The sequence below is a fragment of the Lissotriton vulgaris genome, chromosome 2_2 (assembly GCF_964263255.1).
Source record: "Lissotriton vulgaris chromosome 2_2, aLisVul1.2, whole genome shotgun sequence".
In the NCBI taxonomy this organism is placed as follows: domain Eukaryota; kingdom Metazoa; phylum Chordata; class Amphibia; order Caudata; family Salamandridae; genus Lissotriton; species Lissotriton vulgaris.
Window position 1 is genome coordinate 242,275,488 of NC_141688.1, and position 12,163 is coordinate 242,287,650.

The window sequence follows — 12,163 nt, forward strand, 5'->3', positions numbered from 1 at the left end:
TTAGTTTTAGGTTTCAGAGAGTAGATTCCTGAAAAAAATGTGTTTGTTTTATGAAAAATGTGAGTGTGTTACTGCTAAAAAGTTGATTTAAATTTCGTTTTTGGATAAGGGTGATTGCAATATTTCAACAAGTCAATTGAAATTTTCTTGCACGATTAGGGACAGTGGATGCCTAGAAAGATGTTTTTTTAAAATCAGTTTTAGGTTTCAGAGAGTAGATTCCTGAAAAAAATGTGTTTGTTTTATGAAAAATGTGAGTGTGTTACTGCAAAAAAGTTGATTTAAATATCGTTTTTGGATAAGGGTGATTGCAATATTTCAACAAGTTAATTGAAATTTTCTTGCAAGATTAGGGAGAGTGGATGCCTAGAAAGATGTTTTTTACAAATTCGTTATAGGTTTCAGAGAGTAGATTCCTGAAAAAAATGTGTTTGTTTTATGAAAAATGTGAGTGTGTTACTGCTAAAAAGTTGATTTAAATTTCGTTTTTGGATAAGGGTGATTGCAATATTTCAACAAGTCAATTGAAATTTTCTTGCACGATTAGGGACAGTGGATGCCTAGAAAGATGTTTTTTTAAAATTAGTTTTAGGTTTCAGAGAGTAGATTCCTGAAAAAAATGTGTTTGTTTTATGAAAAATGTGAGTGTGTTACTGCAAAAAAGTTGATTTAAATTTAGTTTCAGGATAAGCGTGAATGCATCATTTCAACAAGTTAATTGAAATTTTCTTGCACGATTAGGGAGAGTGGATGCATAGAAAGATCTTTTTTTTATATTTGTTTTAGGTTCCAGAGAGTTGATTCCTGAATAAAATTTGTTTGTTTTATGAAAAATGTGAGTGTGTTACTGCAAAAAAGTTGATTTAAATATCGTTTTTGGATAAGGGTGATTGCAATATTTCAATAAGTTAATTGAAATTTTCTTGGAAGATTAGGGAGAGTGGATGCCTAGAAAGATGTTTTTTTTAATTAGTTTTAGGTTTCAGAGAGTAGATTCCTGAAAAAAATGTGTTTGTTTTATGAAAAATGGGAGTGTGTTACTGCTAAAAAGTTGATTTAAATTTCGTTTTTGAATAAGGGTGATTGCAATATTTCAACAAGTCAATTGAAATTTTCTTGCACGATTAGGGACAGTGGATGCCTAGAAAGATGTTTTTTTTAAATTAGTTTTAGGTTTCAGAGAGTAGATTCCTGAAAAAAATGTGTTTGTTTTATGAAAAATGTGAGTGTGTTACTGCTAAAAAGTTGATTTAAATTTCGTTTTTGGATAAGGGTGATTGCAATATTTCAACAAGTCAATTGAAATTTTCTTGCACGATTAGGGACAGTGGATGCCTAGAAAGATGTTTTTTTAAAATTAGTTTTAGGTTCCAGAGAGTAGATTCCTGAAAAAAATTTGTTTGTTTTATGAAAAATGTGAGTATGTTACTGCTAAAAAGTTGATTTAAATTTTGTTTTTGGATAAGGGTGATTGCAATATTTCAACAAGTCAATTGAAATTTTCTTGCACGATTAGGGACAGTGGATGCCTAGAAAGATGTTTTTTTTTAATTAGTTTTAGGTTCCAGAGAGTGGATTCCTGAAAAAATTATTGTTTGTTTTATGAAAAATGAGAGTGTGTTACTGCAAAAAGTTTGATTTTAATTTAGTTTCAGGACAGGCGTGAATGCATCATTTCAACAAGTCAATTGAAATTTTCTTGCACGATTAGGGACAGTGGATGCCTAGAAAGATGTTTTTTTTAAATTAGTTTTAGGTTCCAGAGAGTAGATTCCTGAAAAAAATGTGTTTGTTTTATGAAAAATGTGAGTGTGTTACTGCAAAAAAGTTGATTTAAATTTCGTTTTTGGATAAGGGTGATTGCAATATTTCAACAAGTCAATTTAAATTTTCTTGCATGATTAGGGACAGTGGATGCCTAGAAAGATGTTTTTTTAAAATTAGTTTTAGGTTTCAGAGAGTAGATTCCTGAAAAAAATGTGTTTGTTTTATGAAAAATGTGAGTGTGTTACTGCTAAAAAGTTGATTTAAATTTCGTTTTTGGATAAGGGTGATTGCAATATTTCAACAAGTCAATTGAAATTTTCTTGCACGATTAGGGACAGTGGATGCCTAGAAAGATGTTTTTTTGAAATTAGTTTTAGGTTTCAGAGAGTAGATTCCTGAAAAAAATGTGTTTGTTTTATGAAAAATGTGAGTGTGTTACTGCAAAAAAGTTGATTTAAATATCGTTTTTGGATAAGGGTGATTGCAATATTTCAACAAGTTAATTGAAATTTTCTTGCAAGATTAGGGAGAGTGAATGCCTAGAAAGATGTTTTTTACAAATTCGTTATAGGTTCCAGAGAGTGGATTCCTGAAAAAAAAATTATTTGTTTCATGAAAAATGTGAGTGTGTTACTGCAAAAAAGTTGATTTAAATTTAGTTTCAGGATAAGCGTGAATGCATCATTTCAACAAGTTAATTGAAATTTTCTTGCACGATTAGGGAGAGTGGATGCATAGAAAGATCTTTTTTTTATATTTGCTTTAGGTTCCAGAGAGTTGATTCCTGAATAAAATATGTTTGTTTTATGAAAAATGTGAGTGTGTTACTGCAAAAAAGTTGATTTAAATATCGTTTTTGGATAAGGGTGATTGCAATATTTCAATAAGTTAATTGAAATTTTCTTGGAAGATTAGGGAGAGTGGATGCCTAGAAAGATGTTTTTTTAAAATCAGTTTTAGGTTTCAGAGAGTAGATTCCTGAAAAAAATGTGTTTGTTTTATGAAAAATGTGAGTGTGTTACTGCAAAAAAGTTGATTTAAATATCGTTTTTGGATAAGGGTGATTGCAATATTTCAACAAGTTAATTGAAATTTTCTTGCAAGATTAGGGAGAGTGGATGCCTAGAAAGATGTTTTTTACAAATTCGTTATAGGTTTCAGAGAGTAGATTCCTGAAAAAAATGTGTTTGTTTTATGAAAAATGTGAGTGTGTTACTGCTAAAAAGTTGATTTAAATTTCGTTTTTGGATAAGGGTGATTGCAATATTTCAACAAGTCAATTGAAATTTTCTTGCACGATTAGGGACAGTGGATGCCTAGAAAGATGTTTTTTTAAAATTAGTTTTAGGTTTCAGAGAGTAGATTCCTGAAAAAAATGTGTTTGTTTTATGAAAAATGTGAGTGTGTTACTGCAAAAAAGTTGATTTAAATTTAGTTTCAGGATAAGCGTGAATGCATCATTTCAACAAGTTAATTGAAATTTTCTTGCACGATTAGGGAGAGTGGATGCATAGAAAGATCTTTTTTTTATATTTGTTTTAGGTTCCAGAGAGTTGATTCCTGAATAAAATTTGTTTGTTTTATGAAAAATGTGAGTGTGTTACTGCAAAAAAGTTGATTTAAATATCGTTTTTGGATAAGGGTGATTGCAATATTTCAATAAGTTAATTGAAATTTTCTTGGAAGATTAGGGAGAGTGGATGCCTAGAAAGATGTTTTTTTTAATTAGTTTTAGGTTTCAGAGAGTAGATTCCTGAAAAAAATGTGTTTGTTTTATGAAAAATGGGAGTGTGTTACTGCTAAAAAGTTGATTTAAATTTCGTTTTTGAATAAGGGTGATTGCAATATTTCAACAAGTCAATTGAAATTTTCTTGCACGATTAGGGACAGTGGATGCCTAGAAAGATGTTTTTTTTAAATTAGTTTTAGGTTTCAGAGAGTAGATTCCTGAAAAAAATGTGTTTGTTTTATGAAAAATGTGAGTGTGTTACTGCTAAAAAGTTGATTTAAATTTCGTTTTTGGATAAGGGTGATTGCAATATTTCAACAAGTCAATTGAAATTTTCTTGCACGATTAGGGACAGTGGATGCCTAGAAAGATGTTTTTTTAAAATTAGTTTTAGGTTCCAGAGAGTAGATTCCTGAAAAAAATTTGTTTGTTTTATGAAAAATGTGAGTATGTTACTGCTAAAAAGTTGATTTAAATTTCGTTTTTGGATAAGGGTGATTGCAATATTTCAACAAGTCAATTGAAATTTTCTTGCACGATTAGGGACAGTGGATGCCTAGAAAGATGTTTTTTTTTAATTAGTTTTAGGTTCCAGAGAGTGGATTCCTGAAAAAATTATTGTTTGTTTTATGAAAAATGAGAGTGTGTTACTGCAAAAAGTTTGATTTTAATTTAGTTTCAGGACAGGCGTGAATGCATCATTTCAACAAGTCAATTGAAATTTTCTTGCACGATTAGGGACAGTGGATGCCTAGAAAGATGTTTTTTTTAAATTAGTTTTAGGTTCCAGAGAGTAGATTCCTGAAAAAAATGTGTTTGTTTTATGAAAAATGTGAGTGTGTTACTGCAAAAAAGTTGATTTAAATTTCGTTTTTGGATAAGGGTGATTGCAATATTTCAACAAGTCAATTTAAATTTTCTTGCATGATTAGGGACAGTGGATGCCTAGAAAGATGTTTTTTTAAAATTAGTTTTAGGTTTCAGAGAGTAGATTCCTGAAAAAAATGTGTTTGTTTTATGAAAAATGTGAGTGTGTTACTGCTAAAAAGTTGATTTAAATTTCGTTTTTGGATAAGGGTGATTGCAATATTTCAACAAGTCAATTCAAATTTTCTTGCACGATTAGGGACAGTGGATGCCTAGAAAGATGTTTTTTTGAAATTAGTTTTAGGTTTCAGAGAGTAGATTCCTGAAAAAAATGTGTTTGTTTTATGAAAAATGTGAGTGTGTTACTGCAAAAAAGTTGATTTAAATATCGTTTTTGGATAAGGGTGATTGCAATATTTCAACAAGTTAATTGAAATTTTCTTGCAAGATTAGGGAGAGTGGATGCCTAGAAAGATGTTTTTTACAAATTCGTTATAGGTTCCAGAGAGTGGATTCCTGAAAAAAAAATTATTTGTTTCATGAAAAATGTGAGTGTGTTACTGCAAAAAAGTTGATTTAAATTTAGTTTCAGGATAAGCGTGAATGCATCATTTCAACAAGTTAATTGAAATTTTCTTGCACGATTAGGGAGAGTGGATGCATAGAAAGATCTTTTTTTTATATTTGTTTTAGGTTCCAGAGAGTTGATTCCTGAATAAAATATGTTTGTTTTATGAAAAATGTGAGTGTGTTACTGCAAAAAAAGTTGATTTAAATATCGTTTTTGGATAAGGGTGATTGCAATATTTCAATAAGTTAATTGAAATTTTCTTGGAAGATTAGGGAGAGTGGATGCCTAGAAAGATGTTTTTTTTAATTAGTTTTAGGTTTCAGAGAGTAGATTCCTGAAAAAAATGTGTTTGTTTTATGAAAAATGTAAGTGTGTTACTGCTAAAAAGTTGATTTAAATTTTGTTTTTTGATAAGGGTGATTGCAATATTTCAACAAGTCAATTGAAATTTTCTTGCACGATTAGGGACAGTGGATGCCTAGAAAGATGTTTTTTTTAAATTAGTTTAGGTTTCAGAGAGTAGATTCCTGAAAAAAATGTGTTTGTTTTATGAAAAATGTGAGTGTGTTACTGCAAAAAAGTTGATTTAAATTTCGTTTTCGGATAAGGGTGATTGCAATATTTCAACAAGTCAATTGAAATTTTCTTGCACGATTAGGGACAGTGGATGCCTAGAAAGATGTTTTTTTAAAATTAGTTTTAGGTTCCAGAGAGTAGATTCCTGAAAAAAAATTGTTTGTTTTATGAAAAATGTGAGTATGTTACTGCTAAAAAGTTGATTTAAATTTCGTTTTTGGATAAGGGTGATTGCAATATTTCAACAAGTCAATTGAAATTTTCTTGCACGATTAGGGACAGTGGATGCCTAGAAAGATGTTTTTTTTAAATTAGTTTTAGGTTCCAGAGAGTGGATTCCTGAAAAAATTATTGTTTGTTTTATGAAAAATGAGAGTGTGTTACTGCAAAAAGTTTGATTTTAATTTAGTTTCAGGACAGGCGTGAATGCATCATTTCAACAAGTCAATTGAAATTTTCTTGCACGATTAGGGACAGTGGATGCCTAGAAAGATTTTTTTTTTAAATTAGTTTTAGGTTCCAGAGAGTAGATTCCTGAAAAAAATGTGTTTGTTTTATGAAAAATGTGAGTGTGTTACTGCAAAAAAGTTGATTTAAATTTCGTTTTTGGATAAGGGTGATTGCAATATTTCAACAAGTCAATTTAAATTTTCTTGCATGATTAGGGACAGTGGATGCCTAGAAAGATGTTTTTTTAAAATTAGTTTTAGGTTTCAGAGAGTAGATTCCTGAAAAAAATGTGTTTGTTTTATGAAAAATGTGAGTGTGTTACTGCTAAAAAGTTGATTTAAATTTTGTTTTTGGATAAGGGTGATTGCAATATTTCAACAAGTCAATTGAAATTTTCTTGCACGATTAGGGACAGTGGATGCCTAGAAAGATGTTTTTTTGAAATTAGTTTTAGGTTTCAGAGAGTAGATTCCTGAAAAAAATGTGTTTGTTTTATGAAAAATGTGAGTGTGTTACTGCAAAAAAGTTGATTTAAATATCGTTTTTGGATAAGGGTGATTGCAATATTTCAACAAGTTAATTGAAATTTTCTTGCAAGATTAGGGAGAGTGGATGCCTAGAAAGATGTTTTTTACAAATTCGTTATAGGTTCCAGAGAGTGGATTCCTGAAAAAAAAATTATTTGTTTCATGAAAAATGTGAGTGTGTTACTGCAAAAAAGTTGATTTAAATTTAGTTTCAGGATAAGCGTGAATGCATCATTTCAACAAGTTAATTGAAATTTTCTTGCACGATTAGGGAGAGTGGATGCATAGAAAGATCTTTTTTTTATATTTGTTTTAGGTTCCAGAGAGTTGATTCCTGAATAAAATATGTTTGTTTTATGAAAAATGTGAGTGTGTTACTGCAAAAAAGTTGATTTAAATATCGTTTTTGGATAAGGGTGATTGCAATATTTCAATAAGTTAATTGAAATTTTCTTGGAAGATTAGGGAGAGTGGATGCCTAGAAAGATGTTTTTTTTTAATTAGTTTTAGGTTTCAGAGAGTAGATTCCTGAAAAAAATGTGTTTGTTTTATGAAAAATGTAAGTGTGTTACTGCTAAAAAGTTGATTTAAATTTTCTTTTTTGATAAGGGTGATTGCAATATTTCAACAAGTCAATTGAAATTTTCTTGCACGATTAGGGACAGTGGATGCCTAGAAAGATGTTTTTTTTAAATTAGTTTAGGTTTCAGAGAGTAGATTCCTGAAAAAAATGTGTTTGTTTTATGAAAAATGTGAGTGTGTTACTGCAAAAAAGTTGATTTAAATTTCGTTTTCGGATAAGGGTGATTGCAATATTTCAACAAGTCAATTTAAATTTTCTTGCATGATTAGGGACAGTGGATGCCTAGAAAGATGTTTTTTAAAAATTAGTTTTAGGTTTCAGAGTGTAGATTCCTGAAAAAAATGTGTTTGTTTTATGAAAAATGTGAGTGTGTTACTGCTAAAAAGTTGATTTAAATTTTGTTTTTGAATAAGGGTGATTGCAATATTTCAACAAGTCAATTGAAATGTTCTTGCACGATTAGGGACAGTTGATGCCTAGAAAGATGTTTTTTTTAAATTAGTTTTAGGTTTCAGAGAGTAGATTCCTGAAAAAAATGTGTTTGTTTTATAAAAAATGTGAGTGTGTTACTGCTAAAAAGTTGATTTAAATTTCGTTTTTGGATAAGGGTGATTGCAATATTTCAACAAGTCAATTGAAATTTTCTTGCATGATTAGGGACAGTGGATGCCTAGAAAGATGTTTTTTTTAAATTTTGTTTTAGGTTTCAGAGAGTAGATTCCTGAAAAAAATGTGTTTGTTTTATGAAAAATGTGATTGTGTTACTGCAAAAAAGTTGATTTAAATATCGTTTTTGGATAAGGGTGATTGCAATATTTCAACAAGTTAATTGAAATTTTCTTGCAAGATTAGGGAGAGTGGATGCCTAGAAAGATGTTTTTTACAAATTCGTTATAGGTTCCAGAGAGTGGATTCCTGAAAAAAAAATTATTTGTTTCATGAAAAATGTGAGTGTGTTACGGCAAAAAAGTTGATTTAAATTTAGTTTCAGGATAAGCGTGAATGCATCATTTCAACAAGTTAATTGAAATTTTCTTGCACGATTAGGGAAAATGGATGCATAGAAAGATCTTTTTTTTATATTTGTTTTAGGTTCCAGAGAGTTGATTCCTGAATAAAATGTGTTTGTTTTATGAAAAATGTGAGTGTGTTACTGCAAAAAAAGTTGATTTAAATATCGATTTTGGATAAGGGTGATTGCAATATTTCAATAAGTTAATTGAAATTTTTGTGGAAGATTAGGGAGAGTGGATGCCTAGAAAGATGTTTTTTTTAATTAGTTTTAGGTTTCAGAGAGTAGATTCCTGAAGAAAATGTGTTTGTTTTATGAAAAATGTGAGTGTGTTACTGCTAAAAAGTTGATTTAAATTTCGTTTTTGAATAAGGGTGATTGCAATATTTCAACAAGTCCATTGAAATTTTCTTGCACGATTAGGGACAGTGGGTGCCTAGAAAGTTTTTTTTTTTTAAATTAGTTTTAGGTTTCAGAGAGTAGATTCCTGAAAAAAATGTGTTTGTTTTATGAAAAATGTGAATGTGTTACTGCTACAAAGTTGATTTAAATTTCGTTTTTGGATAAGGGTGATTGCAATATTTCAACAAGTCAATTGAAATTTTCTTGCACGATTAGGGACAGTGGATGCCTAGAAAGATGTTTTTTTTTAAATTAGTTTTAGGTTTCAGAGAGTAGATTCCGGAAAAAAATGTGTTTGTTTTATGAAAAATGTAAATGTGTTACTGCTAAAAAGTTGATTTAAATTTCGTTTTTGGATAAGGGTGATTGCAATATTTCATTAAGTCAATTGAAATTTTCTTGCACGATTAGGGACAGTGGATGCCTAGAAAGATATTTTTTTTAAATTAGTTTAGGTTTCAGAGAGTAGATTCCTGGAAAAAATGTGTTTGTTTTATGAAAAATGTGAGTGTGTTACTGCTAAAAAGTTTATTTAAATTTAGCTTCAGGATAGGCGTGATTGCATTATTTCAACTAGTTAATTGAAATTTTCTTGCACGATTAGGGAGAGTGGATACATAGAAAGATGTTTTTTTTATATTTGTTTTAGGAGTTGATTCCTGAAAAAAATGTGTTTGTTTCATGAAAAATGTGAGTAAGTTACTGCTAAAAAGTTGATTTAAATGTCGTTTTTGGATAAGGGTGATTGCAATATTTCAACAAGTCATTTGAAATTTTCTTGCAAGATTAGGGACAGTGGATGCCTAAAAAGATGTTTTTTTTTAAATTAGTTTTAGGTTCCAGAGAGTAGATTCCTGAAAAAAATGTGTTTGTTTTATGAAAAATGTGAGTGTGTTACTGCAAAAAAGTTGATTTAAATTTCATTTTTGGATAAGGGTGATTGCAATATTTCAACAAGTCAATTTAAATTTTCTTGCATGATTAGGGACAGTGGATGCCTAGAAAGATGTTTTGTAAAAATTAGTTTTAGGTTTCAGAGAGTAGATTCCTGAAAACAATGTGTTTGTTTTATGAAAAATGTGAGTGTGTTACTGCTAAAAAGTTGATTTAAATTTTGTTTTTGAATAAGGGTGATTGCAATATTTCAACAAGTCAATTGAAATGTTCTTGCACGATTAGGGACAGTTGATGCCTAGAAAGATGTTTTTTTAAAATTAGTTTTAGGTTTCAGAGAGTAGATTCCTGAAAAAAATGTGTTTGTTTTATGAAAAATGTGAGTGTGTTACTGCTAAAAAGTTGATTTAAATTTCGTTTTTGGATAAGGGTGATTGCAATATTTCAACAAGTCAATTGAAATTTTCTTGCACGATTAGGGACAGTGGATGCCTAGAAAGATGTTTTTTTAAAATCAGTTTTAGGTTTCAGAGAGTAGATTCCTGAAAAAAATGTGTTTGTTTTATGAAAAATGTGAGTGTGTTACTGCAAAAAAGTTGATTTAAATATCGTTTTTGGATAAGGGTGATTGCAATATTTCAACAAGTTAATTGAAATTTTCTTGCAAGATTAGGGAGAGTGGATGCCTAGAAAGATGTTTTTTACAAATTCGTTATAGGTTTCAGAGAGTAGATTCCTGAAAAAAATGTGTTTGTTTAATGAAAAATGTGAGTGTGTTACTGCTAAAAAGTTGATTTAAATTTCGTTTTTGGATAAGGGTGATTGCAATATTTCAACAAGTCAATTGAAATTTTCTTGCACGATTAGGGACAGTGGATGCCTAGAAAGATGTTTTTTTAAAATTAGTTTTAGGTTTCAGAGAGTAGATTCCTGAAAAAAATGTGTTTGTTTTATGAAAAATGTGAGTGTGTTACTGCAAAAAAGTTGATTTAAATTTAGTTTCAGGATAAGCGTGAATGCATCATTTCAACAAGTTAATTGAAATTTTCTTGCACGATTAGGGAGAGTGGATGCATAGAAAGATCTTTTTTTTATATTTGTTTTAGGTTCCAGAGAGTTGATTCCTGAATAAAATTTGTTTGTTTTATGAAAAATGTGAGTGTGTTACTGCAAAAAAGTTGATTTAAATATCGTTTTTGGATAAGGGTGATTGCAATATTTCAATAAGTTAATTGAAATTTTCTTGGAAGATTAGGGAGAGTGGATGCCTAGAAAGATGTTTTTTTTAATTAGTTTTAGGTTTCAGAGAGTAGATTCCTGAAAAAAATGTGTTTGTTTTATGAAAAATGGGAGTGTGTTACTGCTAAAAAGTTGATTTAAATTTCGTTTTTGAATAAGGGTGATTGCAATATTTCAACAAGTCAATTGAAATTTTCTTGCACGATTAGGGACAGTGGATGCCTAGAAAGATGTTTTTTTTAAATTAGTTTTAGGTTTCAGAGAGTAGATTCCTGAAAAAAATGTGTTTGTTTTATGAAAAATGTGAGTGTGTTACTGCTAAAAAGTTGATTTAAATTTCGTTTTTGGATAAGGGTGATTGCAATATTTCAACAAGTCAATTGAAATTTTCTTGCACGATTAGGGACAGTGGATGCCTAGAAAGATGTTTTTTTAAAATTAGTTTTAGGTTCCAGAGAGTAGATTCCTGAAAAAAATGTGTTTGTTTTATGAAAAATGTGAGTATGTTATTTCTAAAAAGTTGATTTAAATTTCGTTCTTGGATAAGGGTGATTGCAATATTTCAACAAGTCAATTGAAATTTTCTTGCACGATTAGGGACAGTGGATGCCTAGAAAGATGTTTTTTTTAAATTAGTTTTAGGTTCCAGAGAGTGGATTCCTGAAAAAATTATTGTTTGTTTTATGAAAAATGAGAGTGTGTTACTGCAAAAAGTTTGATTTTAATTTAGTTTCAGGACAGGCGTGAATGCATCATTTCAACAAGTCAATTGAAATTTTCTTGCACGATTAGGGACAGTGGATGCCTAGAAAGATGTTTTTTTAAAATTAGTTTTAGGTTTCAGAGAATAGATTCCTGAAAAAACATGTGTTTGTTTTATGAAAAATGTGAGTGTGTTACTGCAAAAAAGTTGATTTAAATATCGTTTTTGGATAAGGGTGATTGCAATATTTCAACAAGTTAATTGAAATTTTCTTGCAAGATTAGGGAGAGTGGATGCCTAGAAAGATGTTTTTACAAATTCGTTATAGGTTCCAGAGAGTGGATTCCTGAAAAAAAAAGTATTTGTTTCATGAAAAATGTGAGTGTGTTACTGCAAAAAAGTTGATTCAAATTTAGTTTCAGGATAGGTGTGAATGCATCATTTCAACAAGTTAATTGAAATTTTCTTGCACGATTAGGGAGAGTGGATGCATAGAAAGATGTTTTTTTATATTTGTTTTAGGTTCCAGAAAGTTGATTCCTGAAAAAAATGTGTTTGTTTTATGAAAAATGTGAGTGTGTTACTGCTAAAAAGTTTATTTAAATTTAGCTTCAGGATAGGCGTGATTGCATTATTTCAACTAGTTAATTGAAATTTTCTTGCAAGATTAGGGACAGTGGATGCCTAGAAAGATGTTTTTTTTAAATTAGTTTTAGGTTCCAGAGAGTAGATTCCTGAAAAAAATGCGTTTGTTTTATGAAAAATGTGAGTGTGTTACTGCAAAAAAGTTGATTTAAATATCGTTTTTGGATAAGGGTGATTGCAATATTTCAATAAGTTAAT